Source organism: Pleurodeles waltl, chromosome 1_2, assembly GCF_031143425.1.
Source record: "Pleurodeles waltl isolate 20211129_DDA chromosome 1_2, aPleWal1.hap1.20221129, whole genome shotgun sequence".
In the NCBI taxonomy this organism is placed as follows: Eukaryota; Metazoa; Chordata; class Amphibia; order Caudata; family Salamandridae; genus Pleurodeles; species Pleurodeles waltl.
In genome coordinates, this window is record NC_090437.1 from 1,236,030,103 (window position 1) to 1,236,044,927 (window position 14,825).

Below are 14,825 nucleotides of genomic sequence, written 5' to 3' on the forward strand. Positions count from 1 at the left end.
CAAAACCAGGGTATTGTCACTGCGCATTCTGGAAAGCGGTGTATTATGAAAGTCTGTCAACTACAAATATTTATGTATCATCATGTGATCACATGACCCCTACCTTCCCATTTGTCACATTAAAAAAACAACAGCTATATTAATTATATTGAAATTAATTACAACAAATAACTTGGAACCAAAACCATTGTGTTAATCTCGAAATGCTGGACGAGTCAGCACTTAAGGCAACACCAATACTTTTGTCACATGAGGGAAAACCCTGTGTTGTTCTGTTTGAGGACTTGGGGGGGGGTGCAAACTCTAAGGAAGTCTCCCTTCCCTCTGCCTCCCCCCACCAAAGGTTGAATTTGGGGAATGGCGCGGTCCTTGGGCTGCAATGGCCTTAAATTAGGCTTTGTTTGGGCTTTCTTGTAGCTCAACATATAGCTAGCCATGTTAAGGTGGGCCACCATTTTAGAATTGGTGACCTGGTGGCTGGTTATAGTGTAGGTCATTAAACAATTAAGTGTTTTTTGTGGTGCACGAAGGTTAGCGTCCAAGGATACAATCCAGAGAGCGTTGCAGTTGTTAGAGGAGGCAGACCACGGTGACATAGTGGCCCTCATTATCATGCAGGAGCTCGGGTGGCCTTCTCGGAGGGCGGCCAGGGGTGTGGCAGCCACTGTTTGGGCCTGCAAGCCCGAAAAGAATACTTATAGAAGAGAAGCCTTGGTAAGTTGGAGGGGCCGCCCCAGGGGAAAGGGAGTGGCCTCTCAGAGAGTATTGTCGGTGCATCGGGGGGTGTGGGCCCGTGAAATTTGAATGTTGCGGTGCCCGCTCATGTTTGTGGTGGCGAGCTCTGTCCATTGCCTGAGAGCGGCTGGGGAGATGGTGGCACGCTGAAGTGCTACAGTGAACTTGTGTGCTGCAAGCAGAAAGGGGTGGAGCCGAGGTGTGGCCTGGAATATCAACCCGTAGGCAGCACAGCTTCAGTGCTGCCTTCGGGGGTAATAGAGTGGGTAAGAAAGAAGGAGAAAGGGAGCCTAAGGGGGCCGTGAATGGGAGGAAGATGCTAGTTCATGCAGTGAAGGGGGTGTTAGGGATATTGAAAGCTTACACAATACAGGAGCTGACAGAGGTAGCAACAGGTTGAGGGTAGGGTCAGAATCAGCGGATTCTTACTGGAGTCCATGGATAGAGCAGAGGTTGGAGGGGGTTACACAGACTAGTGGAGATACTGGCCATATGAACAGTCAAGGTGGGTTTTGGTGGGTTACTTATAATACTGAGGTTAATCAGTCTTTAGTGTCAGGGTTGAGTGGCACAAAAGGCTCAGGTGGGGCAATAGCCAGTATTGATTTAGCGCAATTGGGATGGAGTGACGAAGGAGGGATGAGTGAAGAGGAGATAGAGGTGCAGTTTTGAACCTAAAAGACCAGTTAAGGTGTATGGAAGAGGAGTTGGTGGGGCAGGGTTACAAGGTAGGCTACAAGGTGTAGAGGTGGGGACTCAGCCAGGTGTAGAAGTTCAAAGAGAGTTGGGGAGGGAGCTAGGTGTGAAGGGTAGGAAGGAAGGGCAGTTAGTGGACCTGACCAGTACGCTGGACAATTTATTGTTCATGCAGTGCAAGGCAGTGCGGGACGTGGCAGACTCGGGGGAGCTACGTTCAGCTCCGCAGCCCTGAGGGGAAGAGATGGGGCGGTCCTGGCGGCCAGCCTGATGGCAGCGAGGGACATAGCAGCAGATCACCTGCGTAATGGGTGAATGGGGGTGCCCCCTGAGGTCACTACACACGGACTATGCGTCTGGCATTGTGGGAGCGTCAAGGTAGGTCACGAGCGGCCTCTCTCAGCAGTAACAAAGGTACCACACAGGTGCACCAGGGGATAACTGCGCAGGTAAGGGTGTGGGTGAGTTCCTCACGGGCAGGTGATTTTGCATCAGGTGATGTGGATGTTTTGGACTATGATGAGGAGAGCATGGACGAAGGAGAAATCAGAGAAAGGGACGTAAAGAAGACCAGTGGTGGGGTGTGGGAGCGAGGGGGGGACTTCTCATGATGTGCCTTATATGTTTCAGCATGATTCTGCTTGTGCACCAAAGGTTGGCTGGGAGGTCGAGGCAGATGCAACCGGCAAGGCGAATGGCTCAGGAGCGGGCTTCGGCCTTGACCCCGGTAAGCCCCCTTGCTTAAAGATGCAGGTTAAAAAAGTGTCATTTGGTATGGAGGCGTAATGGTCACCTGAATGTGGGGAGGCCCACTTGCAAAAAGGGGTATATGTGCTGAACACTGGTGTGGGCACAGAGGACAAGGAAGGGGGGCTGGATGCAGAAGGGAAGTCAAAAGGAGTAGGCGTTAAAAAGCAGTAAGATGTAGCTCACTCAGGAAACAAAAGTGACACACTAGGGGCAGAGGACAAATCAGAGAGATTAAGGTAAAAAAGCTGCTCTAAATGACTACTTCTAAACCTTTGGGGGCCCATATGATGGTTTCAAAAAAATAAAATATTTGGAAAGGGGAGTATGTAGAAATGTTGAAATTGTTACATAGGGAAGTAAGACAAAAGAAGGATCAAAAGAAGATAAATATGAGCTGGCAAAAAGACCGAAGGTGCCGGTCACAATTGAGAACTGGACAGCGGCATTTCTTATATATGCCAGCGTATATTGGTGAGAAATATCCTGAACGCTCCATCGCGTTATTTAAATATATGGATGATATCTGTAGGGTATACATCAACTACCGTGGATATGCCTGGGTGCAATACGACAAGGAGTTTAGGGCTGGAATGGTGGTGGATCCTGAAGTGCAGTGGGGGGAGATTGATGCTAATTTATGGCAGCATACAATGGGGCAGTCAAAGTTTGGCAAATCAGTGTTTAATGCAAGTGGTTTGCAGATAGTATATCGGCCCTTTCACAGCATCCCCACTTGCCAGCTCACAGTCTCAATTGACCAGCACATCTCCTTCTGACATCAAGGCATGCAGGGACTTTAACAAAGGAGCATTGTATGAAGCTGGCTCTGTATATACTATTTCAAAGTTAAACAAAACAGTATGCACAGAGTCCAAGGGTTCCTCTTAGAGGTAAGATAGTGGCAAAAGTAGATAATTCTAATGCTCTATTTTGTGGTAGTGTGGTCGAGCAGTAGGCTTATCAGAGGGTAGTGTTAAGCATTTGTTGTACACACACAGGCAATAAATGAGGAACACACACTCAAAGACCTATTCCAGGCCAATAGGTTTTTATATTGAAAAATATATCACCAGCACACACAAGCTGAGAGGCAATGTGCATGGGGGGGGGGACTTATCTGAGTGCCATGGTTGTGCTAATTGTGGAGACAAAGGTACAGTTTAGGGAAAGAACACTGGTGCTGGGGCCTGGTTAGCAGGGTCCCAGCACACTTTCAAATCATAACTTAGCATCAGCAAAGACAAAAAGTGAGGGGGTAACCATGCCAAGGAGGCATTTCCTTACAAGCATGTACTAGGGAATACTGTAACGTCCGACACGACTGCTTCAATTACAGGGGAGACACGTGTTTGGTCAACTGCTTTGGCAATTCTGATGGTATGGCAGCAGGACAGTTTCAGTCTCAGCAAGGTGGTTCAGCTCACAATCAAGTCATGGGAGCGGCTCCAGGGGAGGGCGGAGACGCCCCATTACTGGGGGGATGGGCTCCTATGCCAATTGACACTGACAGGCTTTGTTCTGATTGGACTTGCAGGACAAAAGGACAATGCCAAACTGCTGTGAGATGGTTTCTTATGGGGTTTTAAGTTGGGATACCAAGGTCTCAGGATATGTAGGTGGGCAACAAATCTGAAATCCGCAAGTCAACATAGGCTCGTGATGCATGGCAAGTTGGCCAAAGAAGTCCGGGAATGTAGAATGGCAGGTCCTTTTGCAGACTGTCCGCTGGATGATCTGATTGTTTCACCGATTGGAGTTGTTCCTATAAAAGAAAAAGGGCAATTCAGGTTTATATAGCATCTGTCCTGGCCAGAGGTCTCTTCAGTTAATGATTTCATCCAACTTGACTTGGTGTCTGTTTTGTATTCATCTGTGGATGTCGCCATGCAATCTGTTGAGCGGGTCAGACAGGGGGCATTTATGGTGAAAAGTGATGGAAAATCAACCTTCCGCCTATTGCCGATACACCCTTCTGATTTCAAGCTCTTTGGAATACAGTTCAAAGGATGCTGGTATGTGGATATGGTTCTGCCAGTGAGCTGTTCCATTTCTTGTGCTTTATTTGATTGCTTCAGCACATTCTTGAGAATGGCCCTTCACTCATGTAACTGCTCATGCTTGTATCACACATTATTTAGATGACTTTTTTATTGAGGGCAGGCCGGAATCTCGGGCTTGACATGACATGTTGGACAGCTTTCAAGCGATAATGGCAGATGTTGGGGTGCCTCTGGCATCAGAGAAAACAGTGGACCCCGCTCAGCAATTGTAATTTCTAGGTATTGAATTTGATTCAGAGTAATGCTAGCACGATTGTGGAAGGACAAGAAAGTAGCAATGAGCTTACTAATTGATGAGATGTTGAGGAAGCAGAAACAGTGAAGGATACAGAGCTGTTTGGCCATCTTCATTTTGCTTGCAAAGTGGTCCGGGCGGGAAGAGCTTTTTGTAGGAGATTGAGCCTCGCTTTGCAAAGAAAATATATACCCCACTGTCATGTTCGCCTGTCGGCGGGGATGAAGAAATATTTGAGGATGTGGCACTTCTTTTTTACATCCTTCAACTGCATTCCATTGTACTCATTGCAGGGTATGCAATGGGAGGCACACATTTTCTCAGACGCAGCTGCAGCTTTGGCATTTATTGGCCCCCAGTATTGGCATATGGTGGACGTAGCATTACATTTTGGGAGCTATTTCGTGTGGTGGTGGCATTGATGGTATATGGGTCAGGTTTGGCACACAAACGAGTCCTATTTCGAGTTGACATTTGGCTGTGGTACAGGTTATCAACAGACAATCCACAAGAGATCCCCAAGTTCTGAAACTATTAAGGGTTTTTGTTTTGGGTTGCCTCAGACATGACATTGAATTTCATGCTTGTTGGAAAGTGAATTATTGGTAAAGGCAGGTAAGTACCTACACCTAGTAATAGGCCACTAACCCCAACTTAGTTACAGGTAGGTCTCAATAAATTAAACCCAGCTCAACCCTTGGCAATGGGCGACAAGGCTTATCCTAGGAGACAATGTGTAAAGCATTTAAAAATCACAAAACACTAAATAAGTAAAACACAAAACACAAAATAAATTTAACACCAATTTATAAAAGTAGAGTAAGTTTTTATCTGTACAATTACACCAAAATGATTACAATTGGATAAGGGGAACTGGAGATATGATTTTTTAAAGAATTAATATTTTCTAGTGCTTAGAAGCTGCTTGTGCTCAAAGGGTTAAAAAAGGGATTACACTGGACAGTGACAAAAACATGAGGAAGCATACGAGGTAACACTTTCACACTTACTTTCGGAAGTGTTTCTTGATTCAAGAAAGTGGCCCACAGCATCAGCCAAGGGTTCAGAGTCTCTGGTTTGCCTCTTGGAGCCTGGGACTACAACTCCCACAATGCACCTGTTCAACCTATGGAGTTACTCAAATGTCTCCAAACTTCTGGATCTTCTTCCAGAGGTCCTTTTTGGGTCCTTGAAGTGTCCACAACTTGATCCAAGGTTCCAGAAGCTCTGAGTTGCTCCTTGGGAGTTGGGACTACAATTCCCAGAATCCTCAAATGGCCACTGGATGCTGGTCAGGTGGGCTCTTCATGCAGGACTTGATGCAGGGGACTCTAGGCAGCTCCTTTGTACCTGTAGCAAACATGGAGTCCCCTCTTGAAGCAATAGAAGACAGGCAAAGTCCTTTTAGTGGTGAAGCCTAAGTGTGCAGCTGGTGCAGTCATTCAGAGTGGAGTGTCCAGGTGCATGTCAGGGGTCCAGCAGGGCAGTCCTTCTTCTTCTTTGTATTGTTCCTTGTATGGATCTGAGGTGTGGATGCAGCTCCTCCATATTTATCCTTGCTCCTGTGGTGGAAAGCAGAGGTCCTGGTTGTCCAATCACAGGCAGGCTCCTTCCCCCTTTGATGACCACTTCCTGGGAAGCGTGGCAAAAATCAATCCTAGGTAGCAACATTCTTAAAAAATCTAACATGGCTGAAAGTGATTTTTGCAAGTTAGATCTGGCTGAGCCCACACACTGTGGTGGCTAAATATCCTAAACACACCCCTCTCCTGCCCTCTCCTAATCTAATCAAGAGGGCACCTATTTGTCTGGGGTTGAAAGACATGTGGGAGGTCCTGAGCTTCTTCAAATGTCCTTCCCTGCCTTTGAAGATTGGTTTAGCTGCTTTCCCCCATCTTGTTTCACCATCTGCTGAGACAGATCTTCTCCCCCAGGCTCATCCTTTGTGTTCAGCCCAGGCGACTTCACATCTCATCAAGGCAGCCTGGCCAGGCTGCAAGCAGCTGGCCAATCAGAGAAGGGCACTACAGAGCTGAAGTTGGCAACTTTTACGTACAGTTTTCAAACTCTTTACCTGCACTAGTTATATTAAATCTAACAATGGCAAGTTGTGGGATTTATTATAACAATTAATTTGATACCAAACTCAAGGTATCTGTCTCTTATGTGGAGTTTGTTTATTAAATCTCCCCATGTTAGCCTACGGAGGCCATTCCCTACAGTGAGGGAAAAACGAATTTGGTTGTTTTACCTCACCTGGGCTTATAAAAAAGTTTTATAAGGTGCCTGCTTATAGTTACTTGACACCCAACCATAGGGGCACATAGGGCACAGCTTGGGGGTGACATATGTACAAATAAGGTAGTTTAAGACTTTGGAATTACTTTTAATTCCAAAGTCGAATTTGCATATAACTTTAGTTTAAAAACAGCCAGCAAGGCAGGCCTGCCTTTAAAATTACGCTGAGCACCTCAGCAGTGCCTCTACGGGACCAATACATATGCTGGTGTCCCTAAACCTACATGCCCTACCATAAACTAGGGGCTTATGGGTAGGTTGACATAGCCAATTATAATTAGAAAATGTGCATACTCATTTTATACAGAGCACAGGCCCTGGGACTAGTTAGCAGTGCCCAGGGCACCATCAGAGTCAGGAAACACCAGCAAAATGTGAAAAATGGGGGAAAAAAGTTAGGGGGCCTCTGCACTCAGCCCTGTTTTCTCACAGTGCTTTACATGTGCCAGTTGTGGACACTGACATTGCGGACTCTTTGTCTCGTTCACAGTGGAGGAGATTCCATGGGCTGGCCACAGATCCAGTTCGGACACGAATGCCAATAGAGCTGTGAAGGATAGAAGACAGCGGATGCTACAACTGGTTTGGAATTCCATAGAAGTGTCTACCGGTCGGCACATGCCCAGGCATGGGCTGAATTCCTAGATTGCGGGGCGCGTCATAGGTGGCATGCATGGGATAGGGAAGAAGACTTTGTGCAGTACATAATTATGTTGATTGGCAAAGGACATTCGAGGGTTACCATTTCAGGAACATTTGCAGACATAGCCTTTATGGGAAAAATTATTTGGGGTTACCCTCCTTTGGCAGGGAAACTGTGCAGGAGAATACTAGAGGGTTGGGCTATGGAAGTAGAAGTGGCAGAGTGGAAAAGGGAGCCAGTATCATTGTTCCTTCTGTGGCGATTCATTGGGGTTCTTTCAGAGGTTTGCATAAATGCAGAAGAGGCATTATTGTTTAGCACACTTATGTCCTGGGTGTTCTTTGGGGCTTTTAGGGTTTCTGAATTGTTAGGAAGAAATATGCAATTGGCTTGACCGGGCAGGAAGTACAGTTCAGTAGAGTTTAAGGTTGTGGGTGCATAGGTCAAAAACAGATCAGCAAGGCAAGGGGACAGCAGTAAGTTTGCTGTATTATACAGACACTAGAATATGCCCAGTTCAATTGGGTTGGTGGCTTCATGCTGCCCGGGGGTCAAGGGGATTTGGGAGTTTTTTGTGCATAGCCATGGAGTCCATTGACAGCATATACATTTCTGGCGGTGCTGAAGAAAGCTTTGGAGAAAAGTGGCAAAGATGGGTTGCATTTTGGGACACATTCATTTCGTATTGGTATGGCTATAGAAGCAGGCCGGCGGGGATGGGTAAGGGAGATAATTATGCAGACGGGTAATGGACGTCAGAGTGTTTTTGTAGATATGTCAGGACAACAAATGGTGAATGTTGAGATGGTCGCCCCACCAAAAGTAATGTTTTTCCTTTGTTTTACAGGTTCGGTGGCAGGCCCAGGTACGCTGGCCCTGGAAATCTGGATTGTGGGACATTCTTTTATTGAGAGGGCAGACAGACAGGCACAAGAGACACATTTTGGACTACAACTAGGTTTGGACAGCCAGTTTTATTGCCTGTGCTGGCATAGGAAGGGTGGTATGTTATGGAGAGAATTGTTCCCATGCTTGAATGGTTTATTGCGGAGGGGAACATGCCCTGATATGTTATTATTACACTTGGGGGAAAATGACTTAGTGAGGATCAAAGGCGTAGCAGTAATTCAGCAAATGAAAAAGGACTTAAAGCGTATCCTGGTGTTATGGCATGGTTGCCATATTACAGGGACAGCATTTATGCCCAGGAGAGCATAGGTTGGGGCTACTCACCCAGCCGCCATTGGAAAGGCAAGAAGAACCTCAAAATATAAATTTGTATATTTTGTAAGAAAAGCAGATTGGGATTATAGAACATGGGGACATTACATTTTTCAGGGGAGACGGAGTGCATGGCCCTTTATGGGCATGGGCCTCTATTTACTACAGGTAAGAGAGACGTTGAAGGCTACACTGAAGTTATAGTGGTCTCCTAGCATTAGGGGCTGGGGGGGCAGGAAAGTCCTTTAAGGACTTGTCCTGGGTGGCGGGTATAGGGCAGGTTATCCCCATTTTGTTCAGTTCATGGTTGGGCTTGGGGAAGGACAGGCTGGAGAGACTGGGGTACATAGGACCAAACACATTTGGAACAGTCTTTCAAGCTTGGTTGCAAATGTTATGCATTCTGCAGTTTACAGGTTTACAATATCAAAGTGCTGTTATGGTTGAAATGAGTTTAGAGCAAATGCAGGAAATTTGCATTGATAATGCTTGGGACAGGGATGGTACTTTAGGGGAGGGGTGGAGGTTATAAGGTAGGTTCATGTCTAGTGAGGCTTCTAGTTTTTGAAGGCTAAGGCCAGGTTTGTTTATGTGATTGTGCACCTAAACCAATAAAAGCAGCCTTTTTCACACATTTACTTGAAATATTCTTTAGGTGCACCCTATTCCCTACTAACTATATTGGATCAGATACCTAAGACCACATATAATTGCAGACAGGGCAAAACAAACATTTTTGTAGCATTTGGAAAGAGCCCAGTTCACTGTTTTATATAATATTATCGCAACACACACCCAGGGACTCAGATCATGGTAATTATTATGGCAGACAAAACGGGCAAACTATTCCCTACTAATCCCAGCTATTATTTCCTCACTTAGCGGATCCCTACTTGCCATCTACCTGACTTATTTAATTTTTTTATTCAGGTGGGGGGATTTTTATTACCCCCCCACCCACCGCAGCGCCTTTAGACCCTCATGGGTGAGTAGTGCGATTTACAAATTCCTGATTGATTGATGCATTGTACATAATACTCTCACATTCAACTTATTCTATTAATTTAAAGAACCTCAGTGTTAGATACAGGAAACTTAGGGGGTCATTATGACTTCGGGAAGTCAAGACGGGCAGTTTGCTGCCAGTGCGGCCGCCTCCACACAGGCCCCATTAGGAGTTTTCCGCTGGGTCAGCAGGCGGAAACAGAGTTTCTGCCTGCTGGCCCAGCAGGAAACGACCTCAGCATTGTCACCGGCCTCATAATTAAGCTTGCAACAATGCTGTAGTGAATAGGGTCCCCTCCACTGCCCATGCCAAGTGCTGTTAGAATTAGTGTGGTGCATGGTCTAGGGCCTGCCCCAGTCTCTCCCGTGAGGGCCTTCCTCCCTCCTGTCACAAAATCCCCTAGGTTCCTGCATCCCTGTTCCAAGTCATAGCACCGAAAATGGACCCCGTGTGGGAAGCTCATGAGGTTGCGGGACCAGGGCATTGGTGGGGGGCGGTGTACTTATCATTATCACTAAAGACTCACTTATGTTATATTCCAAACAGATGCAGAACACGTTTAAGGGGAGAGGTCTCCATTTGCAGAAACCCACAGGGACCCAGAGACTACATTTCCCAGGTTCCCAGGGTGGTGGCCATTTTGGGAGTGGCTGATCTATAAAAGCTGCCACATCCTGGGGAGGTGTCCACTATTCTTTGTTTCATCTTGGTGATGAGATCCGACTGCGGGAGTGGCTGCAGTTTTTTCTTTTCTTTGATCTTAGGAGTCGGAGTTCCGGCAACATTGTTGCCATTCCAGCGCTGCTACTTTCTTGCTTCTGAATCTTCTATTCAGCGCATGGAACTTGCCCGTTTGGTAAGGGTAACGGGCAGGAGGGAGGTACGGTACGTTTACTAAAAGCCACAGATAAACATAATAGAGAGGTAAATCTGAGGTGCGAATTTATCTATGTTTTGTAAGCTTTGGAACATCGTTTACACAGGCCTATAATTGGTGATTTAATAGTGAACAGTTATATACACAGTAGCGCATTCTGCCCTCCGGGATACTCTTAAGTTAAGAGTACCGTAGGGAAATTCAGCGGTAGTTGTTCTTACGATTTGAGGACCGTCGTATTGTGGTTGTTTGGGAATAACTTGGAGTGGTAGTATGTGGCAGCCCGAGAGAAGATAATGCCCATTGCTGCTAGCGAACAGCTCCCTGTTCCAAAACCTTTTTATGCTGAATATGAGATAAGGGATCTCTTGTTCCTTTGTTAATATTAAGTTTGAGTGATTTAAGATTCAGAGTCAAGATATCATACTACGTATAAGCATAACTAGCTTTGTCTCAATACTTGAGAAGAGTGTTTTTCTGTTTGTTGTTCTTTTGTTTTTCAGATCACCTTCCTCGCAGTCCCTTTCCCAAAACCCTTCCCCTCACCTGACAACATCAGGTAGTGCCTGGAGATGGGCCCCCTTGTAGAGCACTGTGGAGATCCTGAGGAAAGGCGACTATTGACATGCATGGGCAGTGCCAGGGGCTCCCCGGGGACACCTTGCACCCCATTTCCGCCAGCCTTTACATGGTGCTGCTACCACCATGTAACCGCTGGTGGAGAGGGGAGTCGTAATCTCTAGGGTGTCACTGCTTGCAGGACCGCCCTGGCAGATTAGGGCTGCCAGAACCATGGGTCCATTGAGATGCAGTGTCCTGGCGGAGCTGGCGGTCCGACAGCGGCACGACCGCCACGGTCATAATGTGGCGGTCAGACTGCTACAAAAGCAATCGGACCACCACTTTGGTGGTGGTCAGACCGCCACCACAACCCTGTCGGTCAATAGAACGCTAGGGTCATATTCAGGCCCTTAGTCTTAACTAATCATTATTCTACATGTCTAATAGTCATACACGTATACCTCATCTTCATCAGAAAAACATATTACTTAACCCTATGAGCAGGGCTGCTGTATCAAACATCTGTACTCCTTGGACTCTAAAGGTCCCATCAGGGTCACCAGGGGCCCGTTTATACACACCTTACACCATAGGATGCATTCAAAGAGAGCAACAAACCAATTCCCTCAGCCACCACAAATCTCATTATTTACAAAGGATCAACCCACCACCTATGATAATATGATGACTGTTAGAAATGGGGTCTTTGGTTGGTAGCCATGTGACCCCCAGTCCAAGCAAGGATCCTCATTCTAGTCAGGGTAAGTCACACAAAATCCAAATTACCCCGTGCCCTCCCTCTGGTAGCTTGGCACTGAGCAGTCAGGCTTAACTTAGAAGGCAATGTGTAAAGTATTTGTGCAGTAAATCATGCAATAACACAGTATAACACCACACAAATACACCACACAGTGCTTAGAAAAATATAGGATATTTATCTGATTAAATGCAGGTCAAAACGATCAAGATTTGATAAATACACGTTGAAATATCACTTTAGAGAATGATAAAGAGAGACTTTTGTCTTTAAAAAGCAACAGGTGTCTCTTGCAAGCACAAAGTACCTGGTTTGCATCGAAATTATCCCCAAGGGGCCACAGAGGAGGAGATGTGTGGAAAACGGGGAGGTGTGCGACGGTTTCTCCTGGCGCACACAGACAATGTGTCAATATTTTTCATGCGGCCAGGGCCTTGTGTCGATTTCCGACGTGAAGACTTGGATCCTCTTCGGGTTGCGGGGTATTAGGACGCCCCGGGGACGATGCTGAGAAATCCTGGGTGTGCAGGATGAAGTCACAGGAGCTGCGTCGATCCAGTGGGCGTTGCGGGGAAATTTATGTCGCACAGCAGGCGCTACATCGATTCTTCTCACAGGAAGTGAGGCTGCGGTGTTCCGGTTCGGCTATGCGTTGATCCAGTGGGGCGTGCGTTGAAGTTCCGGTCTCAACGCTGCGTTGATCTCCTCTCGGGGAGCCAGGCTGCGTTGTTCCGGTTCAGCGTGCTGTGATTTTCTCATCGCAATGCAGGCTGTGCGTCATTTGTGGCATGCTGTGTGTCAAATTTTCACTGCACAAGGAGTTCTTTGCAGGATGACGTCTTTTTGGCCCTGAGACTTCAAGGAACAGGAGGCCAGCTCTATCCAAGCCCTTGGAGAACACTTCCCAGCAGAGCCAGGGGGCAGCAGGGCAGCAGGGCAACAGTCCTTTGCAGAAAAGCAGTCAGGTGAGTCCTTTGGGCAGCCAGGCAGCTCCTCTTGGGAGGTTGCAGGTTCTGGTTCAGAGTTTCTTCACCAGTGATATCTTGCCCAGAAGTGTCTGAGTTGGTAGTGGCAGAGGTCCTGTTTAAATACCCAAATGTGCATTTGAAGTGGGGGAGACTTTAAAGAGTGGCTTAGAAGTGCACCAGGTCCCCTTTCAGTTCCATCCTGTGTGCCAGGGTCCCAGTAGGGGATTTGGCAGTCCATTGTGTGAGGGAAGGCCACTGTCCATTCAAATTTAACTGTCAGGCCCTCCACTCTCTGGGCCCAGGAAGTCCCATTCAGTATGCAGATTTGTGCAGGTGTGTCTGAGCATCCTGTGTTTGGGGTTGTCTGAGTGAAATGCACAAGGGAGCTGTCAACTTACCTGGCCAGACGTGGATTGTAAGGCATAGAACGATTTAAGTGCAGAGAAATGCTCACTTTCTAAAAGTGGATTACTAAAATAGTAATATTAAATCCAACTTCGCCAGTTAGCAGGATTTTGTACCACCATTCTGGCCATACTAAATATGACCTGGTTACTCCTTTCAGATCAGAATCTACCACTCAAACAGTATATGAGGGTAGCCCTAATGTTAGACTATGAAAGGAGCAGGCCTCATGGCAGTGTACAATGAATTTAGGAGTTCTACACTACCAGGACATATAGACTACACAGGTGTATGTCCTGCCTTTTATCTACATAACACCCTGCCCTATAGGTTACCTAGGGCCTACCTTAGGGGTGACCTATATGTAGAAAAAGGGGAGTTTAAGGCTTGGCAAGTACTTTTAAATGCCAAGTCGAATTAGCAGTGAAACTGCACACATAGGCCTTGCAATGGCAGGCCTGAGGCATGGTTAAGGGGCTACTTATGTGGGTGGCACAATCAGTGCTGCAGGCCTACTAGTAGCATTTAATCTACAGGCCCTGGGCACATGTAGTGCACTTTACTGGGGACTTACAAGTAGATTAAATAAGCCAATTGGGTATGAACCAATGTCACCATGTTTTAAGGGAGAGAGCATATGCACTTATCACTGGTCAGCAGTGGTACAGTGCGCAGAGTCTTAAATTAAAACCTTCAAAAACAGTGTCCAAAAAGTGGAGGTAGGCAGGCAAAAAGTTAGGGGTGACCACCCTAAGGCTGTCAGGTCTAACAATGTCTGTATCAGATAGAGAATATTGAATAAAACGTTTGTCAGTACCTGGCTGATGCTGTATGGGTATGGGTACGGGTATTATCCATCTTATATTCACTGACATATGATTATTGCAATGTATTTTTTTTCTACAAATGTTATTTTTAAATTGGAGGGGCTAGCAATGTTCTCTTCTGTCAAAATATGTATATCTATGTTGAGTTGAGTATGCTCACCATGTGGTTTTGTATATGTATATTGTAAAGTCAAATGTTGGGTATAATATGACATTTGTGTTGTAAGTATATGTGGCTATCTTAATCTTATAATGTCAATACATATATATATATATACAATATATATATATATTAATTGCAGCCCTGAGGAAGTTCACAGAAAGTGAACGAAAAACGTTGGCTGTGGTGTTTTGCACCATTTGATGAAAGTAAAGAAGTTTGGAATACAGAGTTTTGACCTCAATATAAATTTGGAAGAAATATAATTTATTGGTGCACTAGCAGCTGTATTTATTAAATTCAATGGCTAATAACAAATGTTCTACTAATCTATACTCCCACATGTCGTCCAATAAAAATGGTACCTCACTTGTGTAGGTAGGCCTAGTCCCCCAAAACAAGAAGTGGGCCAAACACAACATGGTTGTATCGCATTTTTCAACTTAAAACTGACCTTTGTTTTTCCATTGTGGGTAGCTGTGGATTTTGGGCCCTCACTCAGCTGGGAAACCTAGCAAACCTGTATATGTTTGAAAACTAGACACATAGGCCCTCATTACAACCCGGTGGTAAATGCCGCCGAAAGCCGTGCTGACGGCCGCCAACATACCGTGACCGCGGAGGTA